Raw genomic sequence first — 20,585 nt, 5'->3', positions numbered from 1 at the left:
AGTGATCTTTGGAAGCCCATAGACGGCTATGGTGAAAAAGGAAATATCCTCAGATGAAATTTGGAAAGAAGCTTTCTGAGAAACTGCTTAGTTTTCTGTTCATTCATCTCACAGAGTTACATCTGTATTTCGTGGATCTCTTTGCTAGCCTTATTTCTATGGAATCTGAGAACAGATATTTCGGCTCCCTTTGAAGACTATACGGCCAAAGGAAATATCCTCCTATAACAAAGAGAAAGAAGCTTTCTGAGAAACTTCTTTGTGTTCTGTGAAATCATCTCACAGAGTTACAGCTTTCCCCTCAAGAAGCCTTTCGCTAAGACAGTTCTTGTGGAATTGGCAAAGTGATATTTGGAAGCCCATAGAGGGCTATGGTGAAAAAGGAAATATACTCAGATGAAATCGGGAAAGAAGCTTTCAGAGAAACTGCTTAGTGTTCTCTTCCTTCATCTCACAGAGTTATATCTGTATTTCGTGGATCTATTTGCTAGTCTTATTTCTGTGGAATCTGAGAACAGATATTTCGGATCCCTTAGAAGTCTATAGGGCCAAAGGAAATATCCTCCGATAACAAAGAGAAAGAAGCTTTCTGAGAAACTTCTTTGTGTTCTGTGAAATCATCTCACAGAGTTACAGCTTTCCCCTCAAGAAGCCTTTCGCTAAGACAGCTCTTGTGGAATTGGCAAAGTGATATTTGGAAGCCCATAGAGGGTTATGGTGCAAAAGGAAATATCCCCAGATGAAATCTGTAAAGAAGCTTTCTGAGAAACTGCTCTGTGATGTGTGACTTCCACTCACAGAGTTACATCTGTATTTCGTGGATCTCTTTGCTAGCCTTATTTCTGTGGAATCTGAGAACAGATATTTTGGATTCCTTTGAAGAATATAGGGCCAAAGGAAATATCCTCCGATAACAAAGAGAAAGAATCTTTCTGAGAAACTTCTTTGTGTTCTGTGAAATCATCTCACAGAGTTACAGCTTTCCCCTCAAGAAGCCTTTCGCTAAGACAGTTCTTGTGGAATAGCAAAGTGATATTTGGAAGCCCATAGAGGGCTATGTTGAAAAAGGAAATATCCTCAGATGAAATCTGGAAAGAAGCTTTCTGAGAAACTGCTCTGTGATGTGTGACTTCCACTCACAGAGTTACATCTGTATTTCGTGGATCTCTTTGCTAGCCTTATTTCTGTGGAATCTGAGAACAGATATTTCGGATCCCTTTGAAGACTATAGAGCCAAAGGAAATATCCTCCGATAAAAAAGAGAAAGAAGCTTTCTGAGAAACTTCTTTGTGTTCTGCGAAATCATCTCACAGAGTTACAGCTTTCCACTCAAGAAGTCTTTCGCTAAGACAGTTCTTGTGGAATTGGCAAAGTGATATTTGGAAGCCCATAGAGGGCTATGGTGAAAAAGGAAATATCCTCAGATGAAATTTGGAAAGAAGCTTTCTGAGAAACTGCTTAGTTTTCTGGTCATTCATCTCACAGAGTTACATCTGTATTTCGTGGATCTCTTTGCTAGCTTTATTTCTGTGGAATCTGAGAACAGATATTTCGGATCCCTTTGAAGACTATAGGGCCAAAGGAAATATCCTCCGATAACAAAGAGAAAGAAGCTTTCGGAGAAACTTCTTTGTGTTCTGTGAAATCATCTCACAGAGTTACAGCTTTCCCTTCAAGAAGCCTTTCGTTAAGACAGTTCTTGTGGAATTTGCAAAGTGGTATTTGGAAGCCCATAGAGGGCTACGGTGAAAAAGGAAATATCCTGAGATGAAATCTGGAAAGAAGCTTTCTGAGAAACAGCTTAGTGTTCTGGTCATTCATCTCACAGAGTTACATCTGTATTTCGTGGATCTCTTTGCTAGCCTTATTTCTATGGAATCTGAGAACAGATATTTCGGATCCCTTTGAAGACTATACGGCCAAAGGAAATATCCTCCTATAACAAAGAGAAAGAAGCTTTCTGAGAAACTTCTTGGTGTTCTGTGAAATCATCTCACAGAGTTACAGCTTTCCGCTCAAGAAGCCTTTCGCTAAGACAGTTCTTGTGGAATTGGCAAAGTGATATTTGGAAGCCCATAGAGGGCTATGGTGAAAAAGGAAATATCCTCAGATGAAATCTGGAAAGAAGCTTTCTGAGAAACTGCTCTGTGATGTGTGACTTCCACTCACAGAGTTACATCTGTATTTCGTGGATCTCTTTGCTAGCCTTATTTCTGTGGAATCTGAGAACAGATATTTCCGATCCCTTTGAAGACTATAGGGCCATAGGAAATATCCTCCGATAACAAAGATAAAGAAGCTTTCTGAGAAACTTCTTTGTGTTCTGTGAAATCATCTCACAGAGTTACAGCTTTCCCCTCAAGAAGCCTTTCGCTAAGACAGTTCTTGTGGAATTGGCAAAGTGATATTTGGAAGCCCATAGAGGGCTATTGTGAAAAAGGAAATATACTCAGATGAAATCGGGAAAGAACCTTTCAGAGAAACTGCTTAGTGTTCTGTTCCTTCATCTCACAGAGTTATATCTGTATTTCGTGGATCTATTTGCTAGTCTTATTTCTGTGGAATCTGAGAACAGATATTTCGGAACCCTTAGAAGACTATAGGGCCAAAGGAAATATCCTCCGATAACAAAGAGAAAGAAGCTTTCTGAGAAACTTCTTTGTGTTCTGTGAAATCATCTCACAGAGTTACAGCTTTCCCCTCAAGAAGCCTTTCGCTAAGACAGTTCTTGTGGAATTGGCAAAGTGATATTTGGAAGCCCATAGAGGGCTATGGTGCAAAAGGAAATATCCCCAGATGAAATCTGGAAAGAAGCTTTCTGAGAAACTGCTCTGTGATGTGTGACTTCCACTCACAGAGTTACATCTGTATTTCGTGGATCTCTTTGCTAGCCTTATTTCTGTGGAATCTGAGAACAGATATTTCGGATCCCTTTGAAGACTATCGGGCCAAAGGAAATAACCTCCGATAACAAAGAGAAAGAATCTTTCTGAGAAACTTCTTTGTGTTCTGTGAAATCATCTCACAGAGTTACAGCTTTCCCCTCAAGAAGCCTTTCGCTAAGACAGTTCTTGTGGAATAGCAAAGTGATATTTGGAAGCCCATAGCGGGCTATGTTGAAAAAGGAAATATTCTCAGATGAAATCTGGAAAGAAGCTTTTTGAGAAACTGCTCTGTGATGTGTGACTTCCACTCACAGAGTTACATCTGTATTTCGTGGATCTCTTTGCTAGCCTTATTTCTGTGGAGTCTGAGAACAGATATTTCGGATCCCTTTGAAGGCTATAGGGCCAAAGGAAATATCCTCCGATAACAAAGAGAAAGAAGCTTTCTGAGAAACTTCTTTGTGTTCTGCGAAATCATCACACAGAGTTACAGCTTTCCACTCAAGAAGTCTTTCGCTAAGACAGTTCTTGTGGAATTGGCAAAGTGATATTTGGAAGCCCATAGAGGGCTATGGTGAAAAGGAAATATCCTCAGATGAAATCTGGAAAGAAGCTTTCTGAGAAACTGCTCTGCGACGTGTGACTTCCAATCACATAGGTACATCTGTATTTCGTGGATCTCTTTGCTATCCTTATTTCTGTGGAATCTGAGAACAGATATTTCGGATCCCTTTGAAGACTATAGGGCCAAAGGAAATATCCTCCGATAACAAAGAGAAAGAAGCTTTCGGAGAAACTTCCTTGTGTTCTGTGAAATCATCTCACAGAGTTACAGCTTTCCCTTCAAGAAGCCTTTCGTTAAGACAGCTCTTGTGGAATTGGCAAAGTGATATTTGGAAGCCCATAGACGGCTATGGTGAAAAAGGAAATATCCTCAGATGAAATTTGGAAAGAAGCTTTCTGAGAAACTGCTTAGTTTTCTGTTCATTCATCTCACAGAGTTACATCTGTATTTCGTGGATCTCCTTGCTAGCCTTATTTCTATGGAATCTGAGAACAGATATTTCGGCTCCCTTTGAAGACTATACGGCCAAAGGAAATATCCTCCTATAACAAAGAGAAAGAAGCTTTCTGAGAAACTTCTTTGTGTTCTGTGAAATCATCTCACAGAGTTACAGCTTTCCCCTCAAGAAGCCTTTCGCTAAGACAGTTCTTGTGGAATTGGCAAAGTGATATTTGGAAGCCCATAGAGGGCTATGGTGAAAAAGGAAATATACTCAGATGAAATCGGGAAAGAAGCTTTCAGAGAAACTGCTTAGTGTTCTGTTCCTTCATCTCACAGAGTTATATCTGTATTTCGTGGATCTATTTGCTAGTCTTATTTCTGTGGAATCTGAGAACAGATATTTCGGATCCCTTAGAAGACTATAGGGCCAAAGGAAATATCCTCCGATAACAAAGAGAAAGAAGCTTTCTGAGAAACTTCTTTGTGTTCTGTGAAATCATCTCACAGAGTTACAGCTTTCCCCTCAAGAAGCCTTTCGCTAAGACAGTTCTTGTGGAATTGGCAAAGTGATATTTGGAAGCCCATAGAGCGTTATAGTGCAAAAGGAAATATCCCCAGATGAAATCTGTAAAGAAGCTTTCTGAGAAACTGCTCTGTGATGTGTGACTTCCACTCACAGAGTTACATCTGTATTTCGTGGATCTCTTTGCTAGCCTTATTTCTGTGGAATCTGAGAACAGATATTTTGGATCCCTTTGAAGACTATAGGGCCAAAGGAAATATCCTCCGATAACAAAGAGAAAGAATCTTTCTGAGAAACTTCTTTGTGTTCTGTGAAATCATCTCACAGAGTTACAGCTTTCCTCTCAAGAAGCCTTTCGCTAAGACAGTTCTTGTGGAATAGCAAAGTGATATTTGGAAGCCCATAGAGGGCTATGTTGAAAAAGGAAATATCCTCAGATGAAATCTGGAAAGAAGCTTTCTGAGAAACTGCTCTGTGATGTGTGACTTCCACTCACAGAGTTACATCTGTATTTCGTGGATCTCTTTGCTAGCCTTATTTCTGTGGAATCTGAGAACAGATATTTCGGATCCCTTTGAAGACTATAGAGCCAAAGGAAATATCCTCCGATAAAAAAGAGAAAGAAGCTTTCTGAGAAACTTCTTTGTGTTCTGCGAAATCATCTCACAGAGTTACAGCTTTCCACTCAAGAAGTCTTTCGCTAAGACAGTTCTTGTGGAATTGGCAAAGTGATATTTGGAAGCCCATAGAGGGCTATGGTGAAAAAGGAAATATCCTCAGATGAAATTTGGAAAGAAGCTTTCTGAGAAACTGCTTAGTTTTCTGGTCATTCATCTCACAGAGTTACATCTGTATTTCGTGGATCTCTTTGCTAGCTTTATTTCTGTGGAATCTGAGAACAGATATTTCTGATCCCTTTGAAGACTATAGGGCCAAAGGAAATATCCTCCGATAACAAAGAGAAAGAAGCTTTCGGAGAAACTTCTTTGTGTTCTGTGAAATCATCTCACAGAGTTACAGCTTTCCCTTCAAGAAGCCTTTCGTTAAGACAGTTCTTGTGGAATTTGCAAAGTGGTATTTGGAAGCCCATTGAGGGCTATGGTGAAAAAGGAAATATCCTGAGATGAAATCTGGAAAGAAGCTGTCTGAGAAACAGCTTAGTGTTCTGTTCATTCATCTCACAGAGTTACATCTGTATTTCGTGGATCTCTTTGCTAGCCTTATTTCTATGGAATCTGAGAACAGATATTTCGGATCCCTTTGAAGACTATACGGCCAAAGGAAATATCCTCCTATAACAAAGAGAAAGAAGCTTTCTGAGAAACTTCTTGGTGTTCTGTGAAATCATCTCACAGAGTTACAGCTTTCCGCTCAAGAAGCCTTTCGCTAAGACAGTTCTTGTGGAATTGGCAAAGTGATATTTGGAAGCCCATAGAGGGCTATGGTGAAAAAGGAAATATCCTCAGATGAAATCTGGAAAGAAGCTTTCTGAGAAACTGCTCTGTGATGTGTGACTTCCACTCACAGAGTTACATCTGTATTTCGTGGATCTCTTTGCTAGCCTTATTTCTGTGGAATCTGAGAACAGATATTTCCGATCCCTTTGAAGACTATAGGGCCAAAGGAAATATCCTCCGATAACAAAGAGAAAGAAGCTTTCTGAGAAACTTCTTTGTGTTCTGTGAAATCATCTCACAGAGTTACAGCTTTCCCCTCAAGAAGCCTTTCGCTAAGACAGTTCTTGTGGAATTGGCAAAGTGATATTTGGAAGCCCATAGAGGGCTATGGTGAAAAAGGAAATATACTCAGATGAAATCGGGAAAGAAGCTTTCAGAGAAACTGCTTAGTGTTCTGTTCCTTCATCTCACAGAGTTATATCTGTATTTCGTGTATCTCTTTGCTAGCCTTATTTCTGTGGAATCTGAGAACAGATATTTCGGATCCCTTAGAAGACTATAGGGCCAAAGGAAATATCCTCCGATAACAAAGAGAAAGAAGCTTTCTGAGAAACTTCTTTGTGTTCTGTGAAATCATCTCACAGAGTTACAGCTTTCCCCTCAAGAAGCCTTTCGCTAAGACAGTTCTTGTGGAATTGGCAAAGTGATATTTGGAAGCCCATAGAGGGCTATGGTGCAAAAGGAAATATCCCCAGATGAAATCTGGAAAGAAGCTTTCTGAGAAACTGCTCTGTGATGTGTGACGTCCACTCACAGAGTTACATCTGTATTTCGTGGATCTCTTTGCTAGCCTTATTTCTGTGGAATCTGAGAACAGATATTTCGGATCCCTTTGAAGACTATCGGGCCAAAGGAAATAACCTCCGATAACAAAGAGAAAGAATCTTTCTGAGAAACTTCTTTGTGTTTTGTGAAATCATCTCACAGAGTTACAGCTTTCCCCTCAAGAAGCCTTTCGCTAAGACAGTTCTTGTGGAATAGCAAAGTGATATTTGGAAGCCCATAGAGGGCTATGTTGAAAAAGGAAATATCCTCAGATGAAATCTGGAAAGAAGCTTTCTGAGAAACTGCTCTGTGATGTGTGACTTCCACTCACAGAGTTACATCTGTATTTCGTGTATCTCTTTGCTAGCCTTATTTCTGTGGAATCTGAGAACAGATATTTCGGATCCCTTTGAAGACTATAGGGCCAAAGGAAATATCGTCCGATAACAAAGAGAAAGAAGCTTTCTGAGAAACTTCTTTGTGTTCTGTGAAATCATCTCACAGAGTTACAGCTTTCCCTTCAGGAAGCCTTTCGTTAAGACAGTTCTTGTGGAATAGGCAAAGTGATATTTGGAAGCCCATAGAGGGCTATGGTGAAAAAGGAAGTATCCTCAGATGAAATCTGGAAAGAAGCTTTCTGAGAAACAGCTTAGTGTTCTGTTCATTCATCTCACAGAGTTACATCTGTATTTCGTGGATCTCTTTGCTAGCCTTATTTCTATGGAATCTGAGAACAGATATTTCCTATCCCTTTGAAGACTATACGGCCAAAGGAAATATCCTCCTATAACAAAGAGAAAGAAGCTTTCTGAGAAACTTCTTGGTGTTCTGTGAAATCATCTCACAGAGTTACAGCTTTCCCCTCAGGAACCCTTTCGCTAAGACAGTTCTTGTGGAATTGGCAAAGTGATATTTGGAAGCCCATAGAGGGCTATGGTGAAAAAGGAAATATCCTCAGATGAAATCTGGAAAGAAGCTTTCTGAGAAACTGCTCTGTGATGTGTGACTTCCACTCACAGAGTTACATCTGTATTTCGTGGATCTCTTTGCTAGCCTTATTTCTGTGGAATCTGAGAACAGATATTTCGGATCCCTTTGAAGACTATAGGGCCAAAGGAAATATCCTCCGATAACAAAGAGAAAGAAGCTTTCTGAGAAACTTCTTTGTGTTCTGTGAAATCATCTCACAGAGTTACAGCTTTCCCCTCAAGAAGCCTTTCGCTAAGACAGTTCTTGTGGAATAGCAATGTGATATTTGGAAGCCCTTAGAGGGCTATGTTGAAAAAGGAAATATCCTCAGATGAAATCTGGAAAGAAGCTTTCTGAGAAACTGCTCTGTGATGTGTGACTTACACTCACAGAGTTACATCTGTATTTCTTGGATCTGTTTGCTAGCCTTATTTCTGTGGAATCTGAGAACAGATATTTCGGATCTCTTTGAAGACTATAGGGCCAAAGGAAATATCCTCCGATAACAAAGAGAAAGAAGCTTTCTGAGAAACTTCTTTGTGTTCTGCGAAATCATCTCACAGAGATACAGCTTTCCACTCAAGAAGTCTTTCGCGAAGACAGTTCTTGTGGAATTGGCAAAGTGATATTTGGAAGCCCATAGAGGGCTATGGTGAAAAAGGAAATATCCTCAGATGAAATCTGGAAAGAAGCTTTCTGAGAAACTGCTCTGCGACGTGTGACTTCCACTCACAGAGGTACATCTGTATTTCGTGGATCTCTTTGCTGGCCTTATTTCTGTGGAATCTGAGAACAGATATTTCGGATCCCTTTGAAGACTATAGGGCCAAAGGAAATATCCTCCGATAACAAAGAGAAAGAAGCTTTCGGAGAAACTTCTTTGTGTTCTGTGAAATCATCTCACAGAGTTACAGCTTTCCCTTCAAGAAGCCTTTCGTAAAGACAGTTCTTGTGGAATTGGCAAAGTGATATTTGGAAGCCCATAGAGGGCTATGGTGAAAAAGGAAATATCCTCAGATGAAATTTGGAAAGAAGCTTTCTGAGAAACTGCTTAGTTTTCTGGTCATTCATCTCACAGAGTTACCTCTGTATTTCGTGGATCTCTTTGCTGGCCTTATTTCTGTGGAATCTGAGAACAGATATTTCGGATCCCTTTGAAGACTATACGGCCAAAGGAAATATCCTCCTATAACAAAGAGAAAGAAGCTTTCTGAGAAACATCTTGGTGTTCTGTGAAATCATCTCACAGAGTTACAGCTTTCCGCTCAAGAAGCCTTTCGCTAAGACAGTTCTTGTGGAATTGGCAAAGTGATATTTGGAAGCCCATAGAGGGCTATGGTGAAAAAGGAAATATCCTCAGATGAAATCTGGAAAGAAGCTTTCTGAGAAACTGCTCTGTGATGTGTGACTTCCACTCACAGAGTTACATCTGTATTTCGTGGATCTCTTTGCTAGCCTTATTTCTGTGGAATCTGAGAACAGATATTTCCGATCCCTTTGAAGACTATAGGGCCAAAGGAAATATCCTCCGATAACAAAGAGAAAGAAGCTTTCTGAGAAACTTCTTTGTGTTCTGTGAAATCATCTCACAGAGTTACAGCTTTCCCCTCAAGAAGCCTTTCGCTAAGACAGTTCTTGTGGAATTGGCAAAGTGATATTTGGAAGCCCATAGAGGGCTATGGTGAAAAAGGAAATATACTCAGATGAAATCGGGAAAGAAGCTTTCAGAGAAACTGCTTAGTGTTCTGTTCCTTCATCTCACAGAGTTATATCTGTATGTCGTGTATCTCTTTGCTAGCCTTATTTCTGTGGAATCTGAGAACAGATATTTCGGATCCCTTAGAAGACTATAGGGCCAAAGGAAATATCCTCCGATAACAAAGAGAAAGAAGCTTTCTGAGAAACTTCTTTGTGTTCTGTGAAATCATCTCACAGAGTTACAGCTTTCCCCTCAAGAAGCCTTTCGCTAAGACAGTTCTTGTGGAATTGGCAAAGTGATATTTGGAAGCCCATAGAGGGCTATGGTGCAAAAGGAAATATCCCCAGATGAAATCTGGAAAGAAGCTTTCTGAGAAACTGCTCTGTGATGTGTGACGTCCACTCACAGAGTTACATCTGTATTTCGTGGATCTCTTTGCTAGCCTTATTTCTGTGGAATCTGAGAACAGATATTTCGGATCCCTTTGAAGACTATCGGGCCAAAGGAAATAACCTCCGATAACAAAGAGAAAGAATCTTTCTGAGAAACTTCTTTGTGTTTTGTGAAATCATCTCACAGAGTTACAGCTTTCCCCTCAAGAAGCCTTTCGCTAAGACAGTTCTTGTGGAATAGCAAAGTGATATTTGGAAGCCCATAGAGGGCTATGTTGAAAAAGGAAATATCCTCAGATGAAATCTGGAAAGAAGCTTTCTGAGAAACTGCTCTGTGATGTGTGACTTCCACTCACAGAGTTACATCTGTATTTCGTGTATCTCTTTGCTAGCCTTATTTCTGTGGAATCTGAGAACAGATATTTCGGATCCCTTTGAAGACTATAGGGCCAAAGGAAATATCCTCCGATAACAAAGAGAAAGAAGCTTTCTGAGAAACTTCTTTGTGTTCTGTGAAATCATCTCACAGAGTTACAGCTTTCCCTTCAGGAAGCCTTTCGTTAAGACAGTTCTTGTGGAATAGGCAAAGTGATATTTGGAAGCCCATAGAGGGCTATGGTGAAAAAGGAAGTATCCTCAGATGAAATCTGGAAAGAAGCTTTCTGAGAAACAGCTTAGTGTTCTGTTCATTCATCTCACAGAGTTACATCTGTATTTCGTGGATCTCTTTGCTAGCCTTATTTCTATGGAATCTGAGAACAGATATTTCCTATCCCTTTGAAGACTATACGGCCAAAGGAAATATCCTCCTATAACAAAGAGAAAGAAGCTTTCTGAGAAACTTCTTGGTGTTCTGTGAAATCATCTCACAGAGTTACAGCTTTCCCCTCAGGAACCCTTTCGCTAAGACAGTTCTTGTGGAATTGGCAAAGTGATATTTGGAAGCCCATAGAGGGCTATGGTGAAAAAGGAAATATCCTCAGATGAAATCTGGAAAGAAGCTTTCTGAGAAACTGCTCTGTGATGTGTGACTTCCACTCACAGAGTTACATCTGTATTTCGTGGATCTCTTTGCTAGCCTTATTTCTGTGGAATCTGAGAACAGATATTTCGGATCCCTTTGAAGACTATAGGGCCAAAGGAAATATCCTCCGATAACAAAGAGAAAGAAGCTTTCTGAGAAACTTCTTTGTGTTCTGTGAAATCATCTCACAGAGTTACAGCTTTCCCCTCAAGAAGCCTTTCGCTAAGACAGTTCTTGTGGAATAGCAATGTGATATTTGGAAGCCCTTAGAGGGCTATGTTGAAAAAGGAAATATCCTCAGATGAAATCTGGAAAGAAGCTTTCTGAGAAACTGCTCTGTGATGTGTGACTTACACTCACAGAGTTACATCTGTATTTCTTGGATCTGTTTGCTAGCCTTATTTCTGTGGAATCTGAGAACAGATATTTCGGATCTCTTTGAAGACTATAGGGCCAAAGGAAATATCCTCCGATAACAAAGAGAAAGAAGCTTTCTGAGAAACTTCTTTGTGTTCTGCGAAATCATCTCACAGAGATACAGCTTTCCACTCAAGAAGTCTTTCGCGAAGACAGTTCTTGTGGAATTGGCAAAGTGATATTTGGAAGCCCATAGAGGGCTATGGTGAAAAAGGAAATATCCTCAGATGAAATCTGGAAAGAAGCTTTCTGAGAAACTGCTCTGCGACGTGTGACTTCCACTCACAGAGGTACATCTGTATTTCGTGGATCTCTTTGCTGGCCTTATTTCTGTGGAATCTGAGAACAGATATTTCGGATCCCTTTGAAGACTATAGGGCCAAAGGAAATATCCTCCGATAACAAAGAGAAAGAAGCTTTCGGAGAAACTACTTTGTGTTCTGTGAAATCATCTCACAGAGTTACAGCTTTCCCTTCAAGAAGCCTTTCGTAAAGACAGTTCTTGTGGAATTGGCAAAGTGATATTTGGAAGCCCATAGAGGGCTATGGTGAAAAAGGAAATATCCTCAGATGAAATTTGGAAAGAAGCTTTCTGAGAAACTGCTTAGTTTTCTGGTCATTCATCTCACAGAGTTACCTCTGTATTTCGTGGATCTCTTTGCTAGCCTTATTTCTGTGGAATCTGAGAACAGATATTTCGGATCCCTTTGAAGACTATAGGGCCAAAGGAAATATCCTCCGATAACAAAGAGAAAGAATCTTTCTGAGAAACTTCTTTGTGTTCTGCGAAATCATCTCACAGAGTTACAGCTTTCCACTCAAGAAGTCTTTCGCTAAGACAGTTCTTGTGGAATTGGCAAAGTGATATTTGGAAGCCCTTAGAGGGCTATGGTGAAAAAGGAAATATCCTCAGATGAAATCGGGAAAGAAGCTCTCTGAGAAACTGCTCTGCGACGTGTGACTTCCACTCACAGAGGTACATCTGTATTTCGTGGATCTCTTTGCTAGCCTTATTTCTGTGGAATCTGAGAACAGATATTTCGGATCCCTTTGAAGACTATAGGGCCAAAGGAAATATCCTCCGATAACAAAGAGAAAGAAGCTTTCGGAGAAACTTCTTTGTGTTCTGTGAAATCATCTCACAGAGTTACAGCTTTCCCTTCAAGAAGCCTTTCTTTAAGACAGTTCTTGTGGAATAGGCAAAGTGATATTTGGAAGCCCATAGAGGGCTATGGTGAAAAAGGAAGTATCCTCAGATGAAATCTGGAAAGAAGCTTTCTGAGAAACAGCTTAGTGTTCTGTTCATTCATCTCACAGAGTTACATCTGTATTTCGTGGATCTCTTTGCTAGCCTTATTTCTATGGAATCTGAGAACAGATATTTCGGATCCCTTTGAAGACTATACGGCCAAAGGAAATATCCTCCGATAACAAAGAGAAAGAAGCTTTCTGAGAAACTTCTTGGTGCTCTGTGAAATCATCTCACAGAGTTACAGCTTTCCCCTCAGGAACCCTTTCGCTAAGACAGCTCTTGTGGAATTGGCAAAGTGATATTTGGAAGCCCATAGAGGGCTATGGTGAAAAAGGAAATATCCTCAGATGAAATCTGGAAAGAAGCTTTCTGAGAAACTGCTCTGTGATGTGTGACTTCCACTCACAGAGTTACATCTGTATTTCGTGGATCTCTTTGCTAGCCTTATTTCTGTGGAATCTGAGAACAGATATTTCGGATCCCTTTGAAGACTATAGGGCCAAAGGAAATATCCTCCGATAACAAAGAGAAAGAAGCTTTCTGAGAAACTTCTTTGTGTTCTGTGAAATCATCTCACAGAGTTACAGCTTTCCCCTCAAGAAGCCTTTCGCTAAGACAGTTCTTGTGGAATAGCAATGTGATATTTGGAAGCCCTTAGAGGGCTATGTTGAAAAAGGAAATATCCTCAGATGAAATCTGGAAAGAAGCTTTCTGAGAAACTGCTCTGTGATGTGTGACTTACACTCACAGAGTTACATCTGTATTTCTTGGATCTGTTTGCTAGCCTTATTTCTGTGGAATCTGAGAACAGATATTTCGGATCTCTTTGAAGACTATAGGGCCAAAGGAAATATCCTCCGATAACAAAGAGAAAGAAGCTTTCTGAGAAACTTCTTTGTGTTCTGCGAAATCATCTCACAGAGATACAGCTTTCCACTCAAGAAGTCTTTCGCGAAGACAGTTCTTGTGGAATTGGCAAAGTGATATTTGGAAGCCCATAGAGGGCTATGGTGAAAAAGGAAATATCCTCAGATGAAATCTGGAAAGAAGCTTTCTGAGAAACTGCTCTGCGACGTGTGACTTCCACTCACAGAGGTACATCTGTATTTCGTGGATCTCTTTGCTGGCCTTATTTCTGTGGAATCTGAGAACAGATATTTCGGATCCCTTTGAAGACTATAGGGCCAAAGGAAATATCCTCCGATAACAAAGAGAAAGAAGCTTTCGGAGAAACTTCTTTGTGTTCTGTGAAATCATCTCACAGAGTTACAGCTTTCCCTTCAAGAAGCCTTTCGTAAAGACAGTTCTTGTGGAATTGGCAAAGTGATATTTGGAAGCCCATAGAGGGCTATGGTGAAAAAGGAAATATCCTCAGATGAAATTTGGAAAGAAGCTTTCTGAGAAACTGCTTAGTTTTCTGGTCATTCATCTCACAGAGTTACCTCTGTATTTCGTGGATCTCTTTGCTAGCCTTATTTCTGTGGAATCTGAGAACAGATATTTCGGATCCCTTTGAAGACTATAGGGCCAAAGGAAATATCCTCCGATAACAAAGAGAAAGTATCTTTCTGAGAAACTTCTTTGTGTTCTGTGAAATCATCTCACAGAGTTACAGCTTTCGCCTCAAGAAGCCTTTCGCTAAGACAGTTCTTGTGGAATAGCAAAGTGATATTTGGAAGCCCATAGAGGGCTATGTTGAAAAAGGAAATATCCTCAGATGAAATCTGGAAAGAAGCTTTCTGAGAAACTGCTCTGTGATGTGTGACTTCCACTCACAGAGTTACATCTGTATTTCGTGGATCTCTTTGCTAGCCTTATTTCTGTGGAATCTGAGAACAGATATTTCGGATCCCTTTGAAGACTATAGAGCCAAAGGAAATATCCTCCGATAACAAAGAGAAAGAAGCTTTCTGAGAAACTTCTTTGTGTTCTGCGAAATCATCTCACAGAGTTACAGCTTTCCACTCAAGAAGTCTTTCGCTAAGACAGTTCTTGTGGAATTGGCAAAGTGATATTTGGAAGCCCTTAGAGGGCTATGGTGAAAAAGGAAATATCCTCAGATGAAATCGGGAAAGAAGCTCTCTGAGAAACTGCTCTGCGACGTGTGACTTCCACTCACAGAGGTACATCTGTATTTCGTGGATCTCTTTGCTAGCCTTATTTCTGTGGAATCTGAGAACAGATATTTCGGATCCCTTTGAAGACTATAGGGCCAAAGGAAATATCCTCCGATAACAAAGAGAAAAAGCTTTCGGAGAAACTTCTTTGTGTTCTGTGAAATCATCTCACAGAGTTACAGCTTTCCCTTCAAGAAGCCTTTCGTTAAGACAGTTCTTGTGGAATAGGCAAAGTGATATTTGGAAGCCCATAGAGGGCTATGGTGAAAAAGGAAGTATCCTCAGATGAAATCTGGAAAGAAGCTTTCTGAGAAACAGCTTAGTGTTCTGTTCATTCATCTCACAGAGTTACATCTGTATTTCGTGGATCTCTTTGCTAGCCTTATTTCTGTGGAATCTGAGAACAGATATTTCGGATCCCTTTGAAGACTATACGGCCAAAGGAAATATCCTCCGATAACAAAGAGAAAGAAGCTTTCTGAGAAACTTCTTGGTGCTCTGTGAAATCATCTCACAGAGTTACAGCTTTCCCCTCAAGAACCCTTTCGCTAAGACAGTTCTTGTGGAATTGGCAAAGTGATATTTGGAAGCCCATAGAGGGCTATGGTGAAAAAGGAAATATCCTCAGATGAAATCTGGAAAGAAGCTTTCTGAGAAACTGCTCTGTGATGTGTGACTTCCACTCACAGAGTTACATCTGTATTTCGTGGATCTCTTTGCTAGCCTTATTTCTGTGGAATCTGAGAACAGATATTTCGGATCCCTTTGAAGAATATAGGGCCAAAGGAAATATCCTCCGATAACAAAGAGAAAGAAGCTTTCTGAGAAACGTCTTTGTGTTCTGTGAAATCATCGCACAGAGTTACAGCTTTCCCCTCAAGAAGCCTTTCGCTAAGACAGTTCTTGTGGAATAGCAATGTGATATTTGGAAGCCCTTAGAGGGCTATGTTGAAAAAGGAAATATCCTCAGATGAAATCTGGAAAGAAGCTTTCTGAGAAACTGCTCTGTGATGTGTGACTTCCACTCACAGAGTTACATCTGTATTTCTTGGATCTGTTTGCTAGCCTTATTTCTGTGGAATCTGAGAACAGATATTTCGGATCTCTTTGAAGACTATAGGGCCAAAGGAAATATCCTCCGATAACAAAGAGAAAGAAGCTTTCTGAGAAACTTCTTTGTGTTCTGCGAAATCATCTCACAGAGATACAGCTTTCCACTCAAGAAGTCTTTCGCGAAGACAGTTCTTGTGGAATTGGCAAAGTGATATTTGGAAGCCCATAGAGGGCTATGGTGAAAAAGGAAATATCCTCAGATGAAATCTGGAAAGAAGCTTTCTGAGAAACTGCTCTGCGACGTGTGACTTCCACTCACAGAGGTACATCTGTATTTCGTGGATCTCTTTGCTGGCCTTATTTCTGTGGAATCTGAGAACAGATATTTCGGATCCCTTTGAAGACTATAGGGCCAAAGGAAATATCCTCCGATAACAAAGAGAAAGAAGCTTTCGGAGAAACTTCTTTGTGTTCTGTGAAATCATCTCACAGAGTTACAGCTTTCCCTTCAAGAAGCCTTTCGTAAAGACAGTTCTTGTGGAATTGGCAAAGTGATATTTGGAAGCCCATAGAGGGCTATGGTGAAAAAGGAAATATCCTCAGATGAAATTTGGAAAGAAGCTTTCTGAGAAACTGCTTAGTTTTCTGGTCATTCATCTCACAGAGTTACCTCTGTATTTCGTGGATCTCTTTGCTGGCCTTATTTCTGTGGAATCTGAGAACAGATATTTCGGATCCCTTTGAAGACTATACGGCCAAAGGAAATATCCTCCTATAACAAAGAGAAAGAAGCTTTCTGAGAAACATCTTGGTGTTCTGTGAAATCATCTCACAGAGTTACAGCTTTCCCCTCAAGAAGCCTTTCGCTAAGACAGTTCTTGTGGAATTGGCAAAGTGATATTTGGAAGCCCATAGAGGGCCATGGTGAAAAAGGAAATATCCTCAGATGAAATCTGGAAAGAAGCTTTCTGAGAAACTGCTCTGTGATGTGTGACTTCCACTCACAGAGTTACATCTGTATTTCGTGGATCTCTTTTCTAGCCTTATTTCTGTGGAATCTGAGAACAGATTTTTCCGATCCCTTTGAAGACTATAGGGCCAAAGGAAATATCCTCCGATAACAAAGAGAAAGAAGCTTTCTGAGAAATTTCTTTGTGTTCTGTGAAATCATCTCACAGAGTTACAGCTTTCCCCTCAAGAAGCCTTTCGCTAATACAGTCCTTGTGGAATTGGCAAAGTGATATTTGGAAGCCCATAGAGGGCTAAGGTGAAAAAGGAAATATACTCAGATGAAATCGGGAAAGAAGCTTTCTGAGAAACTGCTTAGTGTTCTGTTCCTTCATCTCACAGAGTTATATCTGTATTTCGTGGATCTATTTGCTAGTCTTATTTCTGTGAAATCTGAGAACAGATATTTCGGATCCCTTTGAACATTATAGGGCCAAAGGAAATATCCTCCGATAACAAAGAGAAAGAAGCTTTCTGAGAAACTTCTTTGTGTTCTGTGAAATCATCTCACAGAGTTACAGCTTTCCCCTCAAGAAGCCTTTCGCTAAGACACTTCTTGTGGAATTGGCAAAGTGATATTTGGAAGCCCATAGAGGGCTATGGTCAAAAAGGAAATATCCTCAGATGAAATCTGGAAAGAAGCTTTCTGAGAAACGGCTCTGTGATGTGTGACTTCCACTCACAGAGTTACATCTGCATTTCGTGGATCTCTTTGCTAGCCTTATTTCTGTGGAATCTGAGAACAGATATTTCGGATCCCTTTGAAGACTATAGGGCCAAAGGAAATTTCCTCCGATAACGAAGAGAAAGAAGCTTTCTGAGAAACTTCTTTGTGTTCTGCGAAATCATCTCACAGAGTTACAGCTATCCCCTCAAGAAGACTTTCGCTAAGACAGTTCTTCTGGAATTGGCAAAGTTATATTTGGAAGCCCATAGAGGGCTATGGTGAAAAAGGAAATATCCTCAGATGAATTCTGGAAAGAAGCTTTCTGAGAAACTGCTTAGTGTTCTGTTCATTCATCTCACAGAGTTACATCTGTATTATGTGGATCTCTTTGCTAGCCTTATTACTGTGGAATCTGGAACAGATATTTCGGATCCCTTTGAAGACTATAGGCAAAAGGAAATATCCACCGATAACAAAGAGAAGGAAGCTTTCTGAGAAACTTCTTTGTGTTCTGTGAAATCATCTCACAGAGTTACAGCTTTCCCTTCAAGAAGCCTTTCGCTAAGACAGTTCTTGTGGAATTGGCAAAGTGATATTGGGAAGCCCGTAGAGGGCTATGGTGGAAAAGGAAATATCCTCAGATGAAATCTGGAAAGAAGCTTTCTGAGAAACTGCTCTGTGATGTGTGAATTCCACTCACAGAGTTACATCTGTATTTCGTGGATCTCTTTGCTAGCCTTATTTCTGTGGAATCTGAGAACAGGTATTTCGGATCCCTTCGAAGACTATAGGGGCAAAGGAAATATCCTCCGATAACAAAGAGAAAGAAGCTTTCTGAGAAACTTCTTTGTGTTCTGTGAAATCATCTCACAGAGTTACAGCTTTCCCCTCAAGAAGCCTTTCGCTAATACAGTTCTTGTGGAATTGGCAAAGTGATATTTGGAAGCACCTAGAGGGCTATGGTGAAAAAGGAAATAGCCTCAGATGAAATCTGGAAAGAAGCTTTCTGAGAAACTGCTTAGTGTTCTGTTCATTCATCTCACAGAGTTACATCTATATGTCGTGGATCTCTTTGCTAGCCTTTTTTCTGTGGAATCTGAGAACAGATATTTCGGATCCCTTTGAACACTATAGGGCCAAAGGAAATATCCTCCGGTAACAAAGAGAAAGGAGCTTTCTGAGAAACTTCTTTGTGTTCTGTGAAATCATCTCACAGAGTTACAGCTTTCCCCTCAAGAAGCCTTTCGCTAAGACAGTTCTTGTGGAATTGGCAAAGTGATATTTGGAAGCACCTAGAGGGCTATGGTGAAAAAGGAAATATCTTCAGATGAAATCTGGAAAGAAGCTTTCTGAGAAACTGCTTAGTGTTCTGTTCCTTCATCTCACTGAGTTACATCTGTATTTCGTGGATGTCTTTGCTAGCCTTTTTTCTGTGGAATCTGAGAACAGATATTTCTGATCCCTTTGAAGACTATAGGGCCAAAGGAAATATCCTCCGATAACAAAGAGAAAGAAGCTTTCTGAGAAACTTCTTTGTGTTCTGTGAAATCATCTCACAGAGTTACAGCTTTCCCCTCAAGAAGCCTTTCGCTAAGACAGTTCTTGTGGAATTGGCAAAGTGATATTTGGAAGCCCTTAGAGGGCTATGGTGAAAGAGGAAATATCCTCAGATGAAATCTGGAAAGAAGCTTTCTGAGAAACTGCTCTGTGATGTGTGACTTCCACTCACAGAGTTACATCTGTATTTCGTGGAACACTTTGCTAGCATTATTTCTGTGGAATCTGAGATCAGATATTTCGGAAGCCTTTGAAGACTATAGGGCCAAAGGAAATATACTCCGATAACAAAGAGAAAGAAGCTTTCTGAGAAACTTTTTTGTGTTCTGTGAAAACATCTCACAGAGTTACAGCTTTCCCCTCAAGAAGCCTTTCGCTAAGACAGTTCTTGTGGTATTGGCAAAGTGATATTTGGAAGCCCATAGAGGGCTATGGTAAAAAAGGAAATATCCTCAGATGAAATCTGGAAAGAAGCTTTCTGAGAAACTGCTTAGTGTTCTGTTCATTCATCTCACAGAGTTACATCTGTATTTCGTGGATCTCTTTGCTAGCATTATTTCTGTGGAATCTGAGAACAGATATTTTGGATCCCTTTGAAGACTATAGGGCCAAAGGAAATATCCTCCGATAACAAAGAGAAAGAAGCTTTCTGAGAAACTTCTTTGTGTTCTGTGAAATCATCTCACAGAGTTACAGCTTTCCCCTCAAGAAGCCTTTCGCTAAGACAGTTCTTGTGGAATAGCAAAGTGATATTTGGAAGCCCATAGAGGGCTATGTTGAAAAAGGAAATATCCTCAGATGAAATCTGGAAAGAAGCTTTCTGGGAAACTGCTCTGTGATGTGTGACTTCCACTCACAGAGTTACATCTGTATTTCGTGGATCTCTTTGCTAGCCTTATTTCTGTGGAATCTGAGAACAGATATTTCGGATCCCTTTGAAGACTATAGGGCCAAAGGAAATATCCTCCGATAACAAAGAGAAAGAAGCTTTCTGAGAAACTTCTTTGTGTTCTGCGAAATCATCTCACAGAGATACAGCTTTCCACTCAAGAAGTCTTTCGCGAAGACAGTTCTTGTGGAATTGGCAAAGTGATATTTGGAAGCCCATAGAGGGCTATGGTGAAAAAGGAAATATCCTCAGATGAAATCTGGAAAGAAGCTTTCTGAGAAACCGCTCTGCGACGTGTGACTTCCACTCACAGAGGTACATCTGTATTTCGTGGATCTCTTTGCTGGCCTTATTTCTGTGGAATCTGAGAACAGATATTTCGGATCCCTTTGAAGACTATAGGGCCAAAGGAAATATCCTCCGATAACAAAGAGAAAGAAGCTTTCGGAGAAACTTCTTTGTGTTCTGTGAAATCATCTCACAGAGTTACAGCTTTCCCTTCAAGAAGCCTTTCGTAAAGACAGTTCTTGTGGAATTGGCAAAGTGATATTTGGAAGCCCATAGAGGGCTATGGTGAAAAAGGAAATATCCTCAGATGAAATTTGGAAAGAAGCTTTCTGAGAAACTGCTTAGTTTTCTGGTCATTCATCTCACAGAGTTACATCTGTATTTCGTGGATCTCTTTGCTAGCCTTATTTCTGTGGAATCTGAGAACAGATATTTCGGATCCCTTTGAAGACTATAGGGCCAAAGGAAATATCCTCCGATAACAAAGAGAAAGAATCTTTCTGAGAAACTTCTTTGTGTTCTGTGAAATCATCTCACAGAGTTACAGCTTTCCCCTCAAGAAGCCTTTCGCTAAGACAGTTCTTGTGGAATAGCAAAGTGATATTTGGAAGCCCATA

The sequence above is a fragment of the Macaca mulatta genome, chromosome 8, assembly GCF_049350105.2.
Source record: "Macaca mulatta isolate MMU2019108-1 chromosome 8, T2T-MMU8v2.0, whole genome shotgun sequence".
Taxonomy (NCBI): Eukaryota; Metazoa; Chordata; class Mammalia; order Primates; family Cercopithecidae; genus Macaca; species Macaca mulatta.
This window is presented reverse-complemented; position numbering follows the sequence as displayed.